The following is a 24,677-nucleotide window of genomic DNA, read 5'->3' on the forward strand; positions in this document are numbered from 1 at the left end:
CCACAACGGCTTGAGGCTGTCTATACTGAACATGTCAAATCAAAAGTTACAAATGCATTTGTCCTGTTGTCGGAAGTAGCACAAGTGCTTGGAGTACATTATAAATAGAAAGGGGCATCATTTTACTGTCTATGACTTTTTGTTTCCCACCACATCTAGTGTAGACAGTATCATTAATACCAGTGGTACTAATGGTAGTTGTTGATTTTGTTGCATTGCGTCATGCTGCTCACATCCTGTCTAAACAATGATATTATATTAGCTGGTTTCCCAAGCAGGTATTCAGCTGGTATAGCCAGTCTCCCAGCCTGACCAACTAAAACGTGCACAAAACAACATTAAATTAATCAAACCAGACCAGTCCAACCTGTAGAAACAAGCTTGGTGGCCAGCAGGGCAAGCAAATCACTTTATGGAGGTTTTAACAGGGTTGAAGTATTTGATGTTAGTAGCTAGCAAGGCCAATTTGAATTTAATAATGTACTGCAGTAAAATAAATCGCAAAAGAAAATTTCAACTTCATTAAAAGTACATCATTCTTTGCACTGAGGCGGCAGATGAATATTTGAACCTTGTTTTCACTAAAATCAGAGAGCTAAAGGAAAGATACAGTGGTAAAAATTAGATGAAACCCCTCTGTTATGATATATGAGTGGACTGGCCCAGTTCAAAGCTGGGTGTGTTGGGTATCAAATTGCATTATATATGCTTTTAAGTTCAATACCCAACAGGGACATGAATAAAACAATGGAACCACTGGACGAACTTTAATTTTAAGAGATGTACATTTCTGTGTGGGAACGTCCAATCAAAATTATTAATGCCAGGTTTTTGTTCGCTGTGAGAAAACTCCTCATGTCATACTCACTTAGTGCAGTCGGCCAACTGCGCTTCCTGTGAGCGTAATTCTTCTTTAAATTCAATTCAGCTCAGGGCCTCTGAACTATAGCTGGAGCCCCAATCGAAGCGGTTCCATCTGCTGGCTTTTATTCTCCTTCGTGGTTTTGTTTGTGGGAGTTGTTCTAAAAAAAGAAACGTCATTTCTGTCATTCCTTTATTCTGTCTCTCATTTTCTGCATCTGCAATACAGCCGCCTCATATTTTCTTATGCAAATACCCGAGGCGCTTGCATTTCTAGAGCAAAATGGATCGTGACTGAATGACTCAAGAAAAGAGTTTGAAACAACTATTGAGGTAAGTAATTCCAACGATGACTAACAGGACTAAGGAAATGTCAAGATCTGAATGGCTGATACGGGCCAAGCAAATCACGACAGTGAATCATCTCGTGAACGGGGCCTAAACAAAGCTCCACTTTCCTGTTACTCTCAGCGCTACGCAACGGATTCTGCAGCCTATAGACATGACGAGAGAAAGGAGGGGCAGAGAGGGAGGGAAAGGGGAGGCACTAGGACCTGTTGGCTCCTGCAGTGGAGGTCAGGGGAGTAGCTGTGGGACTCCAACTTTCAGAACAATCAATTTCCCTTAAGAGAGAGTGGGAGCAGGGCTGGAGTGGATGGCACAGGACCTGGATACTCGCATTTTGTAACGCCGAACAGGACCGGGCATTGGGGATAAACCTGTAGAGAGTTTGAGAGCTGGAATACAACCAACTTGGGGTTTTGACATTTCACAAACGTGAGAGGAGAACAGCTGTGAGGTAAGCAGCACTGGGTGCTGATGTTTTGAATTATGAGTTTCGAGGAATGCTTATGAATGGTCTTGCTACCTGTCAACAAGCAAAAGGGAAGCTTTTAATCTGAAATGAGCCCGTATCCTATGACAGGAAGACTCAAGGTGCTGTTGACAAGAAAAGCAATGCATGCATTGAAAAGAAATAACTTGAGTGATATACTAGATGATATCTGCAGGGGAGAAGACCAGCAGAAGTGGAGCTCACTTCATCAACTTCAAAAAGTAAAAAAAAAAAAAAAAAAGTAAAGAGAAGAAAAACCCAAACTGTTTCTGAATGAATTCCAAACCAAATTGTGTGGTTTGGACAAGAATAACTTGTGGTATTATGAAAACTCAAGCGTTCTGGGGTATGTAGTTGAAGCATGAAGAGATAAACTTGGAGGTCTGCTAGGTGTTGGTGACCACCAGACTTTGGAGAAGTATGCTTAGAAGTTAGAGACCCCTAAAACATTAAACCTCCCCCTTTCTCTTTTTCTTTCCATCTATCCGTCAAACCACTCATGTTACACAACCAGAGGGTCTCGCTATCGTTGCTTCATTCCTCTCCGAGACATGGAACATGTTACAGATTTTTATCATTTTCATCTGGGCAGGAGCTGTGGTTAGCATGTCAGCCGGCTTCAGGTTGAAGTTGAAGTCTGAATATGCAAACGGGAGGGAGATGGCAGAGGGATTTTATGAATATTTGGCAGAATGATGTTATAGATTGGGAAAGTTGGAATATACAAATAAGACATGCTTTTTTAACACATACCATCCAATTCAGTCAACATCTGTAAAAGATAAAGTCGCCTGCATAAAAATGATAAAATCCTAAGTGCGATTCTCTACCGCATAATGCATCCACCAGAACTGTATACGTATGCTTGCCTTGTCCAAATGCAGGTTGACGGCCCTCTTGAAGTCGCTTTGGATAGAACCCAGCGTTTACTTGACACTGAGTGAGTGAAGCCTTTCAAATTCCCAGATGCTCTCTTGTCCTGAGGCAGATGGACAGTGCTATTTTCCTTCCATACAATGATGTCGGCTATTATTATTCATGAGCAGGGTCAGGTTTCCCATTGAGCCTGAATTAAAGGTTTCTCTCTGTAGATCTGTGCTCACGTAGCGTAGCGTGCCGCTGTGGTAATGAGAGGTAATGAGGGCTTCTAATGAGGCAGGTGGGCCACTGCCAGAAACTCCCCTGGGTGTTTAAGTTACCCAGGCCGATGGCTCGAGCCTATAGCGTAGTCCCGGCATTGGCCGTGAATATATAAAATGACCCGTTGGCTATATGGCTCGATAAGAGCACACTGACCATCTGGCCAAACAAAATAGATGAGGTGGATCTAGTTTTACTCACCCAACATTCCAAGTTCACACACAAAATACTTCTGCAGAAACCCAACACAAACATGCACTCCGGGGTCCTGTTTGACTCTCTCTGGCCCCTGGCTGAAACGATCTGGAATATATAGTATCTTCTGATGGATTTCAGAGTTTGGACAGCCCTGGGGCTCTTGTATGCACTGCCAAGACAGTTTTATGAGTATTTGAGCTCGCTTCGGAGCGCTTCTGTTTAGGATAAGCCGTGTTTGTTTGTGCAGAGAAGACCGACCTTCGACAGAGAGCTAAATTTAATGCCCCCTATGGCCACACAAGAGCTTGAAAATTGTTCCCATGGTGATTCACGCAACATTTGAGTAGGGAAGTGAAAGTGATAAATTAATAGAATGACTCTAAAATGAGGAGCGATGCTGGAATAGATCAACGTCAGTAAAGAAGCGCTAACAGATAACAAAAATATGTGCTGTTGGTGATGTCAAACACCTTCTACAAATTAGAAGTTAATTTGATATTGAACCTATCATAATTATTGATAGGTCATTGCAATGCTAGAATTGTGTAATCTTTGATTGAGCCATTTAACCCAAACGCTTTCTCTGGGATCAGTTAGATCGTGCAATAATGTCCAAATGTAAAAAATTGTAAAAAATTTAAAAATCTTTGTACGAAGAAGAGGATTGTTTACATGCCCAGACAGATGCTTGTATGTATTCATGAATCTTGAAACCATTCGTAAGAAACCTATAAACTCACTCCAAAAATCTGTTTCTCATTTAAAACCCTGATGCGATTTCTGTCAAAATGTTTATTGGATATTATTCGTCTGTTCCAAATACATCATAAAATTCTTTGTCAAGCTATGGATTTCATCCCAAGAGGTTGATAGTACTTGCACTTTTTTTTTGCATGAACCACACAATTTAACACACTGCGGCTTTTTTTTTTTTTTCTGTATCATATAACTGATCTCATATATTTGTTTTCCAACTTATAGTGGGGTTAAAAAGTTTGAACATAGTAAAATACTTGTTGCTTTCTATATTAAAAATGATAGTAACATTTTAGTTTAGGAACCAATTCTCACTATTAATTAGCTGCATACTAGCATGCATATTACTAGCAAACTGGCTGTTTATTAGCACTTATAAGCACATATTAATGCCTTATTCTGCATAAACATATTTTACCTCCCTAACTAGTAAAAAGTCATAGTTAATATTTAGTTAATAGTAAGAAATGATACCCTAACTGAAGTGTGACAAAAATATCCGCATAAAAATTTCAGTGAAATGTTGAATTACATAAATTCATTTACAATTGTTGCCGCTACCCATTTTATGCATTTTCCACGTATCATCATTATTAACCCATTTAATCCCACCGGTGAATTTTTCATTTGTAAAGCTCTAAAAAACGTACTGACTGATGTTTTAGTGCACTTCCTGCAAATATGGAAAAAATAAAGGGTCTCAATTAAATATGTTCAGTTTCACTTGGTTAGTACAAATTGTCACATGACCAGAGCAGTTTATTTCCTGTTTGCACCTTGAGAAGATGATGGTTGCGTCAAAGCTCCAAAGCGAAAGGCTAGTAAAGTGTGTTAACGTAAAGATAAGACAAAGATTTTTGGTACACATTATCTTTAATGTGTCTAGTATTAATATATGAATTCACATATATTCAGTTTTGTTGAGTATGATCATAGAATGAATAAACATGTTGATGGTCACAATAGTGACCGGTGGGATAACAGTGAACTTAGGCATACAATATAAATCCAATCGCAGTTGTTAGTGAAAATTGCACTAAAATGTTGCAATGATAAAATATTGCACTAAATTAAAAATAAAAAAAAATCAAATGTACGAAATAAGTTACAATATTGTAATACTGGTAGCACTAATAAAAAAAATTTACGATATATGTTACAAAAAAGTTATTTTTTTTAAATACGTTGATGGTTGTAATTTTTTGTCTTTTATCTCATTTTTCCTATCAATGTTGTATAAGGTTTTTTTTATGCATAATATTCGCCCTAGAATGTGATCAAACAGTTTAAAATAGCTGGGCTAAGATACAGTATATAAAAATTTTTACGAGTGCAGAAATATGTTAATTCAGTATACACATTATCCCATCGGTCACAATTGTGACCAACCATAAAACACAATTTTTCACACACTTTTCCAAAAAATTAAAAAATAATAATAATATTTGATTATTTCAAAGGGTTACAAATGACATATCATTTGGATATTTTCATGTCTCGATACATACTGATACTAATACATTATAAGTGTAAAACTGCAGAAAGTTTGTAAATGCTTTTACAGTCCTGGAATGTAAAACATTTGGAAAATATTTATTGGTACAGTGTAGGGTGGCATATGATTTTATTGATCAGTAACCCAAAAGAAGTATGAACATATATTTATCTGTATAAAGAGACTTCACATGCCCTATTTGACAAATATTCTTATTTGATTAGTGACATAGAAATAGTGCATATTCTGTAATATTCCTTATTAATTTTACATGTACAGATTCTGAAATATTTCCTATTAGTTTTGCATCACATCAGTACTTTGTTTTAAAGTTTTGAACTCTAAATAAAACGTTATGTCTATGTTTAAATTCTAATTTACATCCCACATTTTCGACGATGTGGCCTCAGGCTTTCAGACCTCCATGCACTGTTTATACTTTATGTCCTTTTTATAGTTTGCAAACATTTTCTTCTTGCTGAATGTTCAAGGTTAAATCTATGCCTCTCGCACATCTGAATCTTCCCTTTCGTTCAGCTAACAAACGAGCATGTTTTATCCAATCCCTGAGAGCTTGGAGGTTTTGGACTTATGTACACATAAAATAACAATTGGGAGAAGTTTGCTTAACAGATGCGATATGCCCTAATTTCAGCTCGACCGCAGAGCATGATGCCTTCACCTGTACCCCACCCAATATATTTCTGTTTTCATTTCATAGACAGATGACATGTTTTGCAGTGCTTGTCTCTACATGAGGTTGTCTCCAAAACATACAGAGAACAGACACACACAATCAGCAGGCTTTGAACTTGCCGCAACCACTTTCCCCTTCTGGGCCCTGACTTTACATTACTACTTTGTCTTTTGCTACTGCAGGTGGGTAAGTAGACAAGTAATTTCATGTTTAAGATTAACAGATGATTCAGACAGCTGTGAGAATATTTTCTTTTACTGTGTGGCTTAATGTATGGCTCGCTTTCAGTGTGTACATTGGTAGCTATTGCATAACATAGACGTGGTTTTTGTTTTGTTTTTTTATCGGCATGAAGATTTTAGGTTTAAACAGTATTTGAATGTATTTGGATATCTTGAGTCTTGTAACTGATCAATATTTCTTTTTGACTGTTTTTAATCACTTTCACCAATTCAGTTTAAATAGACAAAAGTGCATTTTTTAAAGTACAAATATTAAAAGCAAAACAAAATATTTTAAAAATTCAAATTATCCAATCAATAGGAGGTCAGAAAAACTCAATGCATAATGATAATTATAAAAGACGCCGCGGACAATATCAACCACCCACATTCAAAGCTTTCCTGTGCTTAACACAAATTCAAATCAGTTCAGTATGCAAAAAAGTACATATCTGCCACTGAGCGGAACATGATAACTACTTCCTATTTAAAAGCTCCCATCATGCTTTCTGTGAAACTGGATCTTGTGGATGATTCAATTTATTCAAATAAATGCAAAAGTGTACATAAGAATGATGTTAGAAATTTGTTATTTGTTTCATAAAATGGAAAATTACAGACAAATGCCATCATAAAATTATTTTGCCAGTTGGAAACTAAGTTGCAAATTCACTAAACAGTTGTTCAGCAGTTTAATAAAATAATCAAATGATAGATCTTTTGCATCCTAAACAACTGACCCAGAAAATCAGTAATTAAGTGTTTCTTCAATTTTCGAAACTTTTATAACCCAGAGATTAAATTAAAACTAACAGATTTCAGCTTATTATCAAACAAAACATCATTTGAGATGTGCTGTATATGACAAATTGCATCACTTTTAGAAACATGACAAAAAAACGATCTCCTGTAATGTCTATGTATCTACTGTTAGACGTTAAATAAATCCATGATTTTCTAAATGTTCAAGATGCATATAGCTCAAAAAACTATACTCCGCAAACTGCGTTCAGCTCAGATGCTGCGAGTGCGTTTTCTCTGATAGGATTTGCGATTGCTTTCGTCAGCTGGTAGACTTCCTTCATGGTGTCTGTCACTGTGCTTATATAAGACCGTATGTGTGACGACTTGGTAACTTCTCACAAAATGAATTCCACATTGGATTTACAGCCTTGAGATCTATGGGATCTACTACAACCTCTCACATTTCCGCTGTGTGTGGCCTCAGAAGAATTATCACGCACCTTTCCAGAGCATGTCTGGCCAGTCGTGTCTGCGTGAACTTCTAGCCTGAGTCATTCTGTTGGCACTCACAGCTGCTCGACATGAACTCTTGTTCGGCTTTAGAGTCCATTTCCTGCAGCCATAAACACTCATTAGCAACAACCTGTAGACGGTGATGCAAAGACATCTCACCTGCTTTCACCTCCACATAATTGGAAGAGATGTTTGATGTTAAATCCCTCGAACAGATGATGCAATGATGAGCTTTGGTTTTGTTAAGACCTGAATGAACGGTGTTAGTCACGCTAACAAACGGCTCACTAGCTAGTTTTCACTAGCTGGAAAATCTCCTCATTCCAAAAAACCTCATTTTGTGTTCTCCTCTGAGATCATTCTTACAGCAGAGTTACGTATGCATTATCTATGCTCTGATATTGTTTAGTCTGGACAGGTTGTTCATAGAACAGGTTACTGACTCATAATATACACAGTAACACAGATCTATAGCTTAACTTTTATTTTGACTTTCAGAAGCACCAAGAATCCTTGATTACAGCTTGAACATCAAATCTTGTTTGCTTATTTGATGTTATTGTGGCGCTCTGGAATACGTATTGGTCAGTCATGTTTGTATAATGACTTGGAACTGTATAGCAAATTTAACAAATGCAATTGCTGAGGATTTGACTTTTTTCCACCTTTTGAAGCTCATTCCAGAGCTGTTGTTGTATTGTACACTGTAAAAATGATTTTCCGAAGTGTGTTTTACAAGAAACTTCTATTTCAATCTTTCTACTTCAAGAGTTCTTGCTTCCAGTGTGTTACTAGCCATATATTTGTAATTATTTGTTGAATTTACTACCAATTTCTAAGTGAAAACGGTTTTAAAGTAAATTCTGCACCATTTTTTCACTATATAAAGGAATTTTCCTTTCATATGAGCAAAGCAAGCTTGAAGCATCACTTCATATTTTTAGAAGTCTGCACAAAACACAATGCATTTAATCGAATCAAAAACATATGGACATTTCCAAACATCTAATCTAATTTCTAGTCTAAATATTTCTTAACCAGAAACACTGGGAAGTTAATTAATTACACGAAGCATTCAAACAAACTCACTAACTCATGAATCAAATTTCCCAAAGCTACATACGAGAAGTCGAGAAGACAGTTTTGGATATTTAATTATGGACTTTATTTACTCAGCTGCAAATTTGCACATGCAATACAATGCAACATGATCTCACAGAATTCCGTGTAATGTTCACGGACTTAATTAACCTCCGAATCTGTGGTGGCATCACGGAATCGCAGAAAATTCCGTGATGGGCTCACAGAAAAAAATCCGTGATGGGCTCACAGAAGTGATACCAATGTAAGTCAGTGACAGGCATCAGCCGTGCTCCACGCACGGATTCACTGGTTCAACACTTTAAATATGCCGACGCGATAATTTATCGTCATCATTATTGTTCAGAACTGGGTAGGTTTAGGGTAGGGGTGGGGTCAGGTACTCCAGTGAAAGTATAACTGCATCGGAGTCACTCTTTTTACGTGGTCCGATGCAGCGCTGGTGTTGAACCAGTGAATCCGTGCATGGACCACGGCTGATGCCTTCTGTGAGCCCAGCACGGAATTTTCGGCGATTCCGTGATGCCACCACAGATTCGGGGTTAATTAAGTTCGTGAACATTACACGGAATTCTGTGAGATCAGGTCAGGTTGTACAATGAAACAAAAAAAACAACAATTTAGCATTTTGCAACACTATACTGTGGGAAAAAAGTACCTTTTTGCTTGAAAAATTACACTGTTTTCAAAATAGCTGAGTTAATTACTCTTAAACCACTACTTTACATATATATATATATATATATATATGGAAGGAATTAGCACATCTGTCGCACATCACTTTATCTCATATTTGTTGGGGTATGTATGAACAGCTGGGTTCAGCCCATGTGAATAAGAAGTGTGCTTCATTGTATTGATACTTCAATTCTTAAACTGTATTTGCAGATAATATTATATTATTGAAATTTAAGGCCTGTACTTGAAGAAAGTTCACTTTTGCAACTGTTTCTGAACACACTTAGGTAAAGTACACTTAGATTTTAAAACAGACACTTTGTAATAATGTCAAAATAAAACTTTTATTTTAAGTAAATTTTAAATCATTGTTTTAATAATATTTTGTCATGCTTTAAAGTACACTTATTTTGATGTGTTTACTATACTAAAGCACATGTAAAGTACTGTTAAAGTTAAAGATGATATATTTGAAATGTGCTAAATTGCAAATTTACCATTACAAAAGTGCAATTTCAAATATATTTAATGATGTAACATACAAATTTGAATATAGAAATGACATTAAAATATATTTTAGTTTACCAAGAATGCTTGTCAGTACATTCAGCAGTACACTTTAACCATAGTTTCAAATAAAGTAATTATGAAATTACATGACAATGTGCTTTAGTCAACTAATTGCATTTATTATAAAATTAAAGTATATAAAAAAAATTCATTTAATTGCAAATAACATACAATTAAGTGTGGGGGAAAAAAAATAATTTTTTGCACTTGTATACAAGTGTATTGTATACAAGAATTTACTTGCAGTAAAAGAAAAAATGCTTTAAAAGAATTTACTTGCAGTAAAAGAAAAAAAAAAGTTTTTTAAAGCATTTTTTTTCTTCTTCCTTTACTGCAAGTAAATTATTTTAAAGCATTTTTTTACATAATACTTTTTTTATTGCCAAGGTGTACTTTTTTTCACAGAGTTGATCATCACGCAGGGCCATATTTTTGTTCAAAAGCATTACATCTGTCTATCCACTGACATAAAGAGGATATGCAGTATTTACACTATGAGTAGCAAAGAGTTGTAAAGGTGCAAAAGAAATTATTGCAGTGTAGTAGTTCACCATTCACTTTCAAGTAACTTTTTAAAACTGTTCTTCGACCACGAATCTTTCTGTCAGCCGTCTGGTAGAAGGCTATGCATGAAGCCATATATATTTCTTGGCTGTCAGCTATGGTAAATTATGTTAAGATGAGTGCAGACAGCCGAAGGTCAAGTTTAAAGCAACTGTTTTGAACAGGAACGGCCACAATGAAAGATGTTAAACCCATTGAGAGTAAGTCAAGAGGAACGAGTACAGCTCTCCTCCCAACAGCGTAATGACAAGAATTCGTGCTTGGCAAGCCCATCTCTAATTCCAGAGTGAACAATCAAATTCTCACCAACTGATGGGAAATATAGCATAGCATTAACTAAAACATAGCCATGTGTCATGCAGAAATTGTTGAATGTCAAGGCTGTAAAACTCCAATGTTATGGAAAAGACGTTAGACAGACATTCAAGGTTTTCCCACCAACAAACATTGAGGACTTGAAAAAACAGCTGAACAATTATGAACGTCGAACAGTGAAAAGAATGTGATTCCTGGTCAGCTTTATGTCTCTCGAGGCCTGACTGGCAATGACAGTTTGGGAGAGTTCATTAGGAGAACTTTAAACACCGTCACACTTCTGAAATTCACAGGCCATTGAGACGTTATGAGCCACATGGGGCAAGAGAGACAAACAAATGTGTTCCCAAAGAACAGGAGCCAGAAATCTCTAGCAATAGTAGGCTGAAGGATCAGGACATTTTCTGTAACAAACTTGGCAGCTCAGTGGAGTGAACTCAGAGTTGCACATGGTTTTGTACCTTATTCACTAACCACCTAAAATCCAGTTTAACCAGGCACTAAAAGCAATGACACAGTGCTTCGTCATTATCAATGGCCGTTGTTAGTCTGCTGCATCCTAGACAGTGCAAATATATGACAGGTGTAATTCATTTTTACTGAATTCCTCCAGTGTATGAGTATTTAAGCCCTGGTGTAGGTCCATTAATTTCCAAACTTTTGTTTTGTGAGCTGAGTTTTCACTAAAGCAACTACTGCTAATTCAGAAGTGGCATTAAAGCACCTCAAAATCATGCTTGAAACTAAATATCACGGCTCATTTGAGACTAAAGCTGAAGCGCAAGTCTGATTGAATGTCTTGTACTGTGTGGAAAGATAGTTAGCAATCAGCCACCATTTGAATAATCTTTTAAATCGTGCTGTATTAGCTCATCTTCTTTGCATAATTGCACTCAATGTGATATTCATTGAGTTGTCAATGAAAAATGATTCCTACTTCCTCATGCCACAGTACAATCTCAACCTCACTCAGACTTCAATTAGCAACATAACAGCCTCTTAACGAGACATGCCAAAATCTCCTGAAACAAATTGATAAAACATTCGCCTTGGGCTTAAAATGTCTGTCATTATGAGTTTAATTCAGCCGCTACTGTTCACCCTTTGCTAATTACAGCTTCTTCTTAGAGCTTTGGTGAATAGGGATAGTCAGGTTTGTTCATTTAGAGGACTTGCTGCTCTAGTAGAATTTTATTTCCTTAAAAGGAAAAGTTCTTTTTATACGCACTAGCTAACAATGCTAAATGTTTAGCTTAGGCACCAGTGACTACATTTCCTCTTGAAATGAGATCTGGTAGACACAGTGTGGGAAAAGGAGTAGCTTTGCAAACCATTATGTTTATTTAGAAAACCATGTACCGTATTGTCCCGAATATAAGACGACCCCTATTATAAGACGACCCCCCTTTTTCCAGATGTACCTTTTGGAAAAAGGCTTTTTGAAAACCAAATCTTGTTTTTGTTTTTTCTCTCTCTCTCTCTCTCTCTCTCTGTACAACTCTTTTTTCTTAAATTATTTTCAAATTGCATATTTTTCCTATTTTAATTTTTGTTTTGAAAGTATGGTAAATAATACTGGTAAAATGCACCAACAATGACATTGAAAAATATACACTTTTTGATATACCATTGAAATAACAGGTAGCCCATCTGAATTATACAACATTTAGGCTATCCATCTCATAGTAGCCAACCAAAATTGTATTATCAGTAGAAGTGAAATCTTATTGTAGTCTTCAAATCTGGGTACTGTCTTATGTTTTTAAATCACTTACAGAGGAAGTTTGGTCCCATCAGGCTAACATGACAGTCGCGATCATGCTGCTGTAAGCTTTTCTTTTTCATTTGTTTTCATTCGCGATCTTTACAAGGCACACTCGTTTTATGCGTTTTTGGCGCCACCTATTGTTGTGGGTGTATTATTGACATGTCAAATTCTAGACCCTGAATATAAGACGAACGCGTTTTTTCAGATGTATTTCCAAGGAAAAAACATCGTCTTATATTCGGGTCAATACGGTAATTTAATTTGCCTCATTGGAAGTAGCAGTTTGTCAACAAATCTTTTTTTTTTATTTTGTTTTTTTTTTATCCACTAGCTAACAATATTAAAGAACCAGTCACAACATTTCCAATGAATTGCTCTTCAGAACACTGGAATAAGCACAATAAAAGTAAGCTGTACTTTTTAACCTATGGAACGCTTCCTTTATTTACTGGATCTGTCCGCTGCTTTTGACAAGGTTTAACACCAGATCCTCCTGTCATACCTACTGGCAAAGGACATCTCAGGAACTGCACTCCAGTGGTTTGAGTCTAACCTCTCAGATAGTTCATTCAGGGTACCTTGAACATCTAGCTACTGGGGTGCCTCAGGGCTCAGTTCTTAGACCACTTCTCTTCTCTGTCTACATGGCATCACAAGGTTCTGTCATTCAGAAACATGGCTTTTCATATCACTGCTATGCTGATGACACTCTACCTTTGATTCCGTCCTGAAAAAAAACCTTGCTATGTGTACTGTGTTAGACTAACTGAGACTTGACACAGCATTTACATATTATTTCTCTTTTGTTGTTGGTTTTGATTGCTTCTGTTGTCCTCATTTGTAAGTTACTTTGGATAAACTAAAAACGGAAAAGTTTTTCCTTCGCGTTAAAATGTTAAAATGAAACCTGTTGACACGGATTTTTGAAAACAACTAAAATTGCTGTATGATTCATGCCAGGCCATTAGTTGGCCATGCTGCTTTGTAAAGAAACACTATGCATCTGTGCACATGCCTATAGACTGAACAGGTAATACGCTGTGCATGACATCACCGTTTTCACAAATTCACATTTTCGTAGATATGAGTTTCAAAGACTTGCACTTTGAAACCCATTTTCAAAAGTTGTCAGGCCCCCAAAACACCATTGTGTAAATGAACATAGATTTTTATTTAAAGGTGCAATAGGTGATTGACTTTTTTTTGACAAACATTTTTTGTTATGCTGGTTGAAAGTCTCTTCACACCCCGATTAGCAATCATTAAAGCTGCAGTCCGTAACTTTTTTTGGGGTTAAAAATTATCTGTGGATAATATTTGAGCAAGTACGTAACTAGTCTGTCACGTCTGTAAACATAAAGAAGTTGTTCCGGCTACCAGGCTATCGCATGTGCAGGTGCTGCAGGTGGCAGATCGTTTAGCCATTTCTCACAGCAGCTAGAATAATTAATTGTATCATTTTGATGGTGGATTGTGATCCAGAAAGGATTATGTGTATATGAAACACGTTAATGAAATTAAATTATATTCCAGTTTTAAACGTGCTTCTGATTGCAGATAGCCTGGGATTACACAAGATTTGTATTTTAAAGAAAACCAGTTCGAAGGGAGCATAATTTGCTTTTTGGGTTAAAATAATTTCTTAATGTGAAATTTGAATGGCATGACAATTAGATTAAACTGTACAGAAATTGAAATCTGCACGCTAATACACACTATACTCATAGTGACGCAATGCTGATGTTGTTAACAATAATAATTTTAGAATAAGTATAACAATAATAATTTACATGGTATGATGTGATATGAACTAACCAATCTTTAGATTTAATCACCATTGGTAGCGCTATTTATTTTAATGTTTTTTTCCTCAGTTGGTCAGAACAAACGTGGCAGACCTGTTACTTACTTGTTCAGATGACAATATCTGGTGAAAATTCTTATTTGGGGCATATATTCCAAGATGTAGGCTAGAATCTGTGATTGTGAAGTACAGTAAATATCCACACCGGTGCGGTGACTGACTGCCACACATACTCCTCAAAACATTAGATTAGATGCCGGAGCACAACCCATGCAAGGAAGATAATTCCGCACACAGCTGCAATTCCAGGTTTTCAAACAGAGATGGCGACAAAGAGGCAAAACTTACGGACTGCAGCTTTAAGTTAAGTGGTCTAAATGTATTTATCTGTATTTATATATTCTGTGGAAGGTGTAGGACCAAGAAATGTTCGTCCAATCACAACACCAGGACTTTCCTACACTGTAAAAAGTGATAAGCTGACTTAACTTAAAAAAATTTAGGAAACCCATTGCCTTAAATTTTTTAAGTAAATGATAATTTAAAAAATAAGTTATTTGAATTGTCAAGTTCACTTAACTTTTTTTTTTTTTAATTATTATGTACTTAATAATTTTAAGGCAATGGGTTTCCTCAATTTTTTTTTAAGTTAAGTCAACTTTCACTTTTTACAGTGTACCTGCCTGTCAACATATGTATTTGCATACCTCTGCGCACCCTGTTCGCGCAGACAGGATACGTCATCAGCACGGTCACATACACTATTGCAGACAGAGCGAGAATGGAAGGCAAACATCAACAACTTGATCTTCCTTCCTGGTATTGTTGTACTGTGCTATAAAGTTTTCTTACCGGTGAATGGCACATGATGTATTTTAGTAATGTTGTAACAAACTCTCTCAAACATCAGTTTAACGAAAGCCACAATAAAAAATATGGGATACCATCCATTGAGTTTTTGATACTGATATATTAAAGTTTCATAGTGTATACAAACAAGCAACCTCCACACATAAACAACCATTTCACCCCCTCTCCATAATATGTACAAATCAGTTCCTTCAAAACAGTCCACGCAATAAGTTTTACAAAAAACCTGTGTTTCCAGCGTTGTTTGGCCGTTGCCAACAATTTTGTCCCAAGTGTTCCAATACCGGCAATGACACGATGAAGCAGTCAATGAATAATCCCCAGACCGTCGGTATGTAATCCAATGGCATTTCCCACACGCATTTTGCGGTTGAACTTATCGTACACAGTCTAATAGAGCTACTTAACTCAAGACCTTGCGTAACATACAATTAACTTAACATAAGGTCCAGAGATTCATTAGAAAACCATTTTCTCATCTCTGGCCTAACAAAGGATGAAAACCAGTGAGCTCCAACTCAAACATCCTACCTTTGTATTAAAACCAACCACCCCCAACTTCACTTACTCTCTCTGCTTATATTGGAGTCTTCACCCTCCTACCTGAGGACATAGCCCTCTAGTGTTGAGGAAAAGAACTGCAGTAACAGTAAATTCAACATAGAACTGTTACACACCCTCCCCTTTAGAAAAAGGCTGAACAGCCCCAAAAAAGGGTTTCAATTTTTCAACATGATATGTGTCCATGCCATCTGGATTATTTAGCATTTTTACTTTATAATTAACCTTGTTAACCTGTGACACTACTTCAGCAGGACCTTGCCATTTAGCTGCTAACTTCGCCATAAAAGCATCACCTGCACGAGACAGCGGATGAGTGAGTATCCAGACTAAATCTCCAGGTTGGTATTGTACTGGTCTTCTTCGGAGATCATAATATCGAGCCTGTCGTTCCTGAGCTCTATTGACATTCTCCTTCACTTTTCCAAGCATTGCTTTCTGCCGCTCTAGCAAACTATAGGCTACATGGTCAGGGTTTGGAGGCTTATGTACCAACCGTTCCAATGGGCCTTTCAACTTCCGCCCTAAGGCAATCTCAGCTGGAGTATGACCTGTGCTCTCCTGCCAGGTGGAATTGATGGCATAGCGAAATTCAGCAACCCACCGGTCCCATTGTCGGTGATTATCTTGGACATAGGAGGCTATCATTGTCTTGAGAACTCTATTGACACGTTCGGTAAGATTTGTCTGGGGATGGTAGGCGGTGGTAAGTTTCTGTATCACTCCCCACTGCCTGCAGGTCTCATTCAGCAATTGGGAAGTGAACTGGGGTCCTCTGTCTGACACGAGATACACTGGAGTTCCCCACCTTGTGAAGATCTCTTTAACTAAGATACTAGCTATTAGAGGGGTCTTTGCGGATCTCATCGCAAACAGTTCAACCCACTTGCTGCAATAATCCACTACCACCAATAGGTACTCATTCATACGAGTGCTTTTAGGGAATGGCCCCATCAAATCAACCCCCAGCATGTACCCTGGTTCGACCACTGGTGTGGACTGGAGACGCCCAGCCAGTTTAGAGATGCGGGGTTTATATTGTTGGCATATTTGGCATTCCTTACACATCTTCCAGACATCTTTTCGAATCTCAGGCCAATATGTTACCTCTAGTAGCCTCCGTAATGTCTTCATACGCCCCAGATGCCCACTTAATGGACTAGCATGTACATACTGCAGACAATGTTCACGGAGTTTAGGTGGCATAACAACTTGTAAACTCTGACCCCCATTCTTGTCAGTGGTACTTCTGAAGAGATAACCATTCTGGTTAACATAATACACGGTGGGTACTTGTGTTACCATTCTTTACCTCATCCCACAAAGGTTGGAGAGTAACATCTTCCTTCTGTTCTCTACCGATATCCTCCCAGCTCACCGGCAAATCATATGGTACACTCTTTGCTTGTGAAAGGGCTATGCTCCCTTGAATCTCCTCCTCCAACCCCCGTGACAATGTATCCGGAACTAGGTTGCACTGACCTTTCCGATACTTCACTATGAACTCAAAGCTTTGCAGCCTAATCGCCCATCTCGTGAGACGGGATGAAGGTCGGGGTTGGTTAAAAACCCAAGTAAGAGCAGAATGATCCGTCAATACGTCAAAACGACGGCCTTCTAGGTATTCACGCCATTTCTCCACAGCCCAAACAACTGCCAAGCATTCTTTCTCTGCTGTAGAATAGGCCTTTTCAGCTCCGTGCAGGAGCCTTGAAGCGTATGCTACGACACTTTCTCCCTGCTCTGACTCTTGAGTAAGGACAGCTCCGAGCCCGATGTTACTAGCATCAGTCTGCACTCGAAAGTCACGACTGAAATCAGGGGGTCGCAACACAGGGGCTTTCTGCAGAGCCTCTTTCAAAGTTTCAAAAGCTCGCTGACACTCTGTGGTCCATTCCCATCTAGCCTCTTTCTTCTTTAAAGCATGGAGAGGGGCTGCCTGTTCTGAGAAATGGGGAATAAAGCGGTGGTACCAACCCGCTAACCCAAGAAAGCGCTGAACTTCCTTCACCGTCTTGGGAATGGGGAAGTTTTTTATGGCTTCTACCTTTGAGGGTTCTGTCCTCACTCCCCCCTCTGAGACAACATGTCCAAGAAAAGAAAGGGATTTTTGGAGAAGATTACACTTCTTCAGGTTCAGCGTCAATCCGGCAGCCTCCAACTCAGCAAATAGCTGACGGAGATGTCCATAATGCTCCTGGACATTGGTAGAATATATAACAATATCGTCAATATAGACGAAGCAAAACTTGCCAATAAACTTCCGCAGGATGGAATTCATCAATCGTTGGAAAGTTGCTGCAGCGTTTTTCAGCCCAAAGAGAAGACGTAAGAATTCATATTGGGCAGTTTTGGTGACAAACGCAGTCTTGGCAATGCTGGCCTCTTCCATGCATACCTGCCAGTAGCCACTCCTCAAATCCAGTGTACTAAAAACCGTCGCTCCGTAAAGAGAAGTAAGGATATCATGCACCTGTGGCATAGGAAAGCCATCAAGGGGGGTCTTGGTGTTCAGGGCTCTATAGTCAACACAAAAGCGCGTACTCCCATCCTTCTTTGGTACCAGCACTACTGGAGCAGCCCAGGGAGAGGTAGACGGTCTGATTATTCTTTTTTCCAGCATTTTAGCTATTTCATCATCTATAAACTTTTGTTTATGGACAGGTGTCGGATATGCTTTTCTCCTTACCGGTATTTCATCCTTAGTATTAATTTGATGGGTAATTTTGGAAGTACATCCCAATGAATCTGTACACACCGTGGTCCATTCGAACAACAGTTGTTCTAGCTGTCGTTTTTGACTTCGTGAAACCTCAGCTGCATCCACCAGTCCTTTTATCATTGTTCGGTTAGCATCACTCATCTGCACAGATGGAAGCGCTACGTGCAGTCTAGTAGCGGAAGACAATCTATCAGCAAGTTTAAAGCGGGCAGGAGCAATAAAATAATGTGACTTCTCCTCTTCCGGGAATACATAGGATGCGGAAGCAAAATCCAACTTCATACCAGACATAGACAGAAACTCAAGTCCAATAATGAGAGGAAAGGTCAAATCATGATTCCTCATCACAAATACCCTGAATGGATATACTTGGTTGTGCACTACACATTGTAGAGAAACTTTTCCTAACGCATGCTGTATATGACCGTTGGCAAGTGAGAATGTTTGACCCTTACTGGACTGCAAAGTCTCCCCTTCCTTCTTGATCTGATCCCAAAGAGACTCTTGAATTAAAGAATAAGAACTTCCGGTGTCAATAATTGCTTCCAGATGATGGTTACGAACATTCAAAGGCAACGTCAAAGTTGTCATGGGGGGTTGGTAAACCTCTGTATATACAGCAATGTTATGGCTGTTAGGACGTCCTCGGCCTGGCTTTCCTCCTCCACGTAATGTTGCTTGCTCTGCTTGTCTTTGCCTCCAAAAACTCTCTTCATTCAGATCACGTTCCACCAGCGTGCCTACACGCACTAACTCTTCTATCGTGGACACAGTTCCTCTCAGAATGCTGGCAATGCGTGGATTGCAGTTCCTCAATATAGCTTGAAGAATCTCACGCTCTGTCATGGCAGGTTTCAGTCTTAAACACAGAGCCCTATATTGATACACAAAGGAACGAATGTTCTCATCCACTGCCTGCTTTCTTTCCCTAATCCTTCTCTCTGCTTCTACTTCGTGATCTTCAGGTAAAAATGACTGCAGAAAGACTGTTTTAAATTGTGTCCACGATTTGACACGTGCCTTCTCAGCTACCCACCAATCCTTAGCCGTATGGGTAAGGACCGATGGTAACATAGACAAAATCTCCACATTACTTAAAGGTTGGATGGCGAGATACTCTTCGCACTTCTCCAGATAGGTAATAGGGTCTTCCCCATCCAAACTGCTGAATTTTGGAAAGTCAAGTTTTATGGGAGTTTTGAACTGAATAGAGCGAGAGTAAATTTCTGGAAGTGGAGTTGAATGTCTGGCAGGAGTGGAAGTAGCATCTCTCCTCTTAAGACAATCCATGACTGCTCTACCCAAATCTTGGATGCTTTCCTCTAAGATCTGTTTTATTCGTTGACATTCATTCTTAGCCTCAGTAACAATTGCTTCATCTCGTTGATTCAAAGACCTTTCATAAGCCTTAACCTGAACTTCTAAAGAACTTATTTGGTTCTGATGAGTGTTCAAATTATCCGCACCTGAGTTTCAAACTTATCAAGACGGCTACTCAGGTTTCCTTCTACTTCACTCATTCTAGTTTCCAAATATTTAACTCGGTTGGCCAACACTAGGGAGATAAGACTTTCATCATCATCTTCAGGAGGTGGTGGAAGTGGTAGCAAACCACTATCTTCAACTTCCTTCACCTCATCGGCCTCCTGCTCAGGCTCCAAATAAAGGCTACTGAATGACTGAATCAGGTCACGGACAGGTTCCCGATGCACCATAAATGCATCTGAATTATAATTAGGCTCCATGAGATACTCACTCCCAGTCTCGGCAGGGTCAGTCGCCATTTAGAAAAGTTATGAGGAAGTATGACCTTTAGAATGAGTATTCATGTAATAAATTGACTGGCAGAGGCATAAACACTCTATACAAAACTTTTGTCCTACAAATGAATTACCTCTCAAGAAAGTACACACTGCTTTTACTCAATATACTTTGGATGGTCCCTGTTCGGGCACCATTTTATGTAACAAACTCTCTCAAACATCAGTTTAACGAAAGCCACAATAAAAAATATGGGATACCATCCATTGAGTTTTTGATACTGATATATTAAAGTTTCATAGTGTATACAAACAAGCAACCTCCACACATAAACAACCATTTCACCCCCTCTCCATAATATGTACAAATCAGTTCCTTCAAAACAGTCCACGCAATAAGTTTTACAAAAAACCTGTGTTTCCAGCGTTGTTTGGCCGTTGCCAACAATTTTGTCCCAAGTGTTCCAATACCGGCAATGACACGATGAAGCAGTCAATGAATAATCCCCAGACCGTCGGTATGTAATCCAATGGCATTTCCCACACGCATTTTGCGGTTGAACTTATCGTACACAGTCTAATAGAGCTACTTAACTCAAGACCTTGCGTAACATACAATTAACTTAACATAAGGTCCAGAGATTCATTAGAAAACCATTTTCTCATCTCTGGCCAAACAAAGGATGAAAACCAGTGAGCTCCAACTCAAACATCCTACCTTTGTATTAAAACCAACCACCCCCCAACTTCACTTACTCTCTCTGCTTATATTGGAGTCTTCACCCTCCTACCTGAGGACATAGCCCTCTAGTGTTGAGGAGAAGAACTGCAGTAACAGTAAATTCAACATAGAACTGTTACAATGTTGTCTCTGATCGTCTGATCTGCGTGCGTATATGCGTTCAGGGGCCGTGGCTTTGAACAGCAATTTGCAGGGAGGGTGGGACGTTCGCGTTCATTGCTATCAGGTTAAAGTTAGCATTTTCCAAGGTCTCCTACTGCACCTTTAAGAACGATGGCAGTGAACGCCCCCTCAATTAGCAGTTTTCTCCACAGCCTTATTTCTCAGAGATGCTGCAGTAACAAACATGGTATTCAACAACTAATTCACTGTTTTTGTTCCCGGTCGTTTTATTTGATTTGATTCATTGCTCCTTCTTGCATCATACTTCAAAAATGTATGCACATGCAGACTTTTACAAAAAAGCGCTGATTGTCAACACTAAAATTTCTAGACTAAAATGTATATACTTAATGTAGTGAAAGATATTGGGTGTTTTCGTGAAAAATATTTTTTTTATTTTTTCTGTGCTAATATATTTATAATCTGACAATTTTAACATAGATATTGAACTGTAACATTACAAATACAAAATTAAATTGTGCAAATAAAAAAGAAAGAAAGAAATGTATAGAATTAATTTATTTATGAATTTTATTTAAGTCCACATCATACTAACCACAGATTGGGAACTGTAGTTCAACCACACAAGTTTGCTGTTAGCAAATGTTCATTTTCAGGAAATGCAGCATCGTTGAACTACAGTATGTTAGCAATAACGGAATTTTACGACCATAGCTGGCTAACGATACTTTTGGCAAAGGAACTCCAGGATGGGATTCTCAAACAAACAGACGACAGTGTTTAAACTTTTTAGGTAGTCAGCTTACCAATGGCTTATTTAAATATGTCTCTGCATAATATTAAGCTTAGGAAATTAGAACATACTTTTGCACTGAATAAAATTACACACATCACCTTTGAGCAATGCTTCAGCATTCAGTAAGCAGCTCTAGTGAGGAATTTTGGCTTATTCAAGGATTTGTTTGTGCATTAGCTACTTCAGTATTATTTTATTAATTACTTACGTACGTACTTACATGTCATTTTCTTCACTAAATGTTATTCCCTAGCAACCAGTAGTATTCAGTAATACGTAGCTCACAAAAATCGGAAACTCTTTAAATTTCTCAAAAAGCAATGGGCCGATTTGGCTGCAGCTCAATGTGAAAACAAATGAACTAATGTTCCCATAATTTAGTGTTGGCACCAAACACAAGGCTCAAAGCCATATCAAATCAACTGTTCAGAGTGGGAGTTGTGCATTGCAAAAGTGCTGATGTTTTAGATTTAATCAAGAAACGGTTATATAATTCTAAAACAGTGCTGAATTCTGACCAAGACTTAGGGGACAAAAATGTTGTACAATGCTTACAATACTTACAGCCCTTGTCCACTCGCCTCCATCTGTTTAAATTGTTTGGAGGAAAGGCTCTAAATGATCTTAGCTGTCAGCCTATCCAGGAAGTCTTCAGGTTTGTTTGGGAAACATTTGGCTGTCCTGTGAGCAATTGGAGAGCTCACCTCAAGTGATTTCTCATGCCTGTGAGCTCTGACAAAGACAACAGCCTGTACAACCATCACATCATGTGACAGAGCCAAAGAATGTTCCGCATACAAAAACAGCCAATGTCACCTTCAAAATTTTGCAGAAATTGACAAAATTCACTTTGATTCCATGTTTTATTTTATTGTATCTTAATCATTTATATAATTTCCAGTCAAAAAAAAATAAAAAATTAATAAAAACATGTTTGGACATGTTTGCAGGTAATAGTTTTCAGCCGATGAGAATTTCTGAGCAGAATGATTTTTACCACAATGCTCTCACATCCTAAACAAATTTCACGCTACTTCCTGTCCACTGTTGTACTGTCTACAAAACAGCAGCTGTGTTTAAAATAAAATTTCACAGCTGTCACAATGGCGGCTTTGTCTTTTGCCAAATTTACGATGTACAGACATCCATGTGTGTATACGTACTGTATGTATCTGTGGCCATATGTGTTTGTGCAAGTCATCATTAACATAATAATGTTGGTATTCCATCTGGAGGCTCTAATGTTATTCTTCAACTCTTCAACAGAAATAAATACAATCACTCCTCAAGTTCAGTGCAGCTTTCGGACACATCTCTCCTGAGTTCTGTGTGCGGAAGTCTCATTTTCATGCGTATTCCCCAAAGATAACCGTGAAAGATTTACTTTATGCAATGTGTGATGGATGCCTCAGATCAGATCATGGTGCAGACACAGGTCAGGGCAATGCTTTTCTGTGGTATTTGCATGTTTCCACAGATGCGTTATTTTTTTTTCCCTCAAGATTATAGATAGATAGATAGATAGATTATAAAATAAATAAATTATTTAATGCAGTGCAATAACAGTTCACACATTAAATTTATTAATTATTCATTGTTTATTTTATGTTGTTATTTTTCTGTGGAATACAAAAGGGAGACATTTTGAAGAATCACAACAAGAACAGCTTATTTCCATATAACAACAGTGCACAATGGTCACATTTGTCAATTAAATTAAATTAAATTAAATTACATTAAACAATAGATAGATAGATAGATAGATAGATAGATAGATAGATAGATAGATAGATAGATAGATAGATTATATATTGTTATACATTTTTAGCTTGCCAAACATTGTCACTATGAAGTATCATTCTAAAAAAGAGAATATTCCTTTCAAATTCCTTTTTGTTCACTGTGGAAGAAATAACAGTATAGAATGATTTAGAATGACGTGAGTAAAAACGATACTAAAACATCATCTAACTACTGGGGTGCCTCAGGGCTCAGTTCTTGGACCACTTCTTTTCTCTGTCTACATGGCATCACTAGGTTCTGTCATTCAGAAACATGGCTTTTCATATCACTGCAATGCTGATGACACTCAACTCTACCTCTTATTACATCCTGATGATCCGACGATAGCTGCTCGCATCTCAGCTTTTCTAACATACATTTCTTGCTGGATGAAGGACCATCACCTTCAACTCAACCTTGCCAAGACAGAGCTGCTAAATTCATTACTTCAGACTTATGTGCCCTCTAGAAGCTTGCGTTCTGCAAGTGAACGTCACTTTATTGTGCCATCCCAAAGAGGCACAAAATCACTTTCACGGACTTTTAAATTAAATGTTCCCTCCTGGTGGAATGACCTGCCTAACTCAATCCGAGTCACATCTCTTCCATCTTTACTTGACCCTCTAACTCTGGAACTCTCTATTCTAATTCTATTCTTTAAAAAAAAAACTTGCCCCTTTTAGACTTGCACTCTATTTGTTTACAAACTGCTTGTTTTCTGTAACAAAAAAAAACAAACAAACAAAAAAAAAAACTACCTAACACTAGCTTCTCTATTCTTTTTGTATTCTATCTGTTTTCTTTTAATTTATTATATATTATTTTAAAAAACCTTGCTAATGTGTACTGAGTTAGGCTAACTGAGACTTGTATAGCACTTACATATCATTGCTCTTTTGTTGATTTTGATTGCTTCCATTGTCCTCATTTGTAAGTGGACATTTTTATCCAAGTCACTTTGGATAAAAGCGTCTGCTAAATGACTAAATGTAAATGTAAAACTATTCCTTATATTCCTATGTTATTACTATAGTAAATTACTATAAAAAATATTCTTTATC

The 24,677-nt window shown here is 37.9% G+C and overlaps 1 protein-coding gene across 4 annotated transcripts in view; it reads left to right on the top strand.

Annotated features, from left to right (window-relative positions):
- Positions 1–1,508: 1,508 nt before the first annotated feature.
- The window catches only part of ngfa (nerve growth factor a (beta polypeptide)), a 35,723-nt gene continuing 12,554 nt past the window's right edge, over positions 1,509–24,677 (top strand). For 2 of the 4 annotated variants that reach the window (XM_058763707.1, XM_058763708.1), the window contains exon 1: positions 1,509–1,660. The gene's annotated coding sequence lies outside the window, so the exon portion shown is untranslated. Of the gene's footprint in view, positions 1,661–5,962; positions 6,169–20,467; positions 20,692–24,677 lie in introns of those variants that run through there. The other 2 variants (XM_058763710.1, XM_058763711.1) reach the window with 2 other exon arrangements.

The sequence above is a fragment of the Onychostoma macrolepis genome, chromosome 23 (genome assembly GCF_012432095.1).
Source record: "Onychostoma macrolepis isolate SWU-2019 chromosome 23, ASM1243209v1, whole genome shotgun sequence".
NCBI lineage: Eukaryota > Metazoa > Chordata > Actinopteri > Cypriniformes > Cyprinidae > Onychostoma > Onychostoma macrolepis.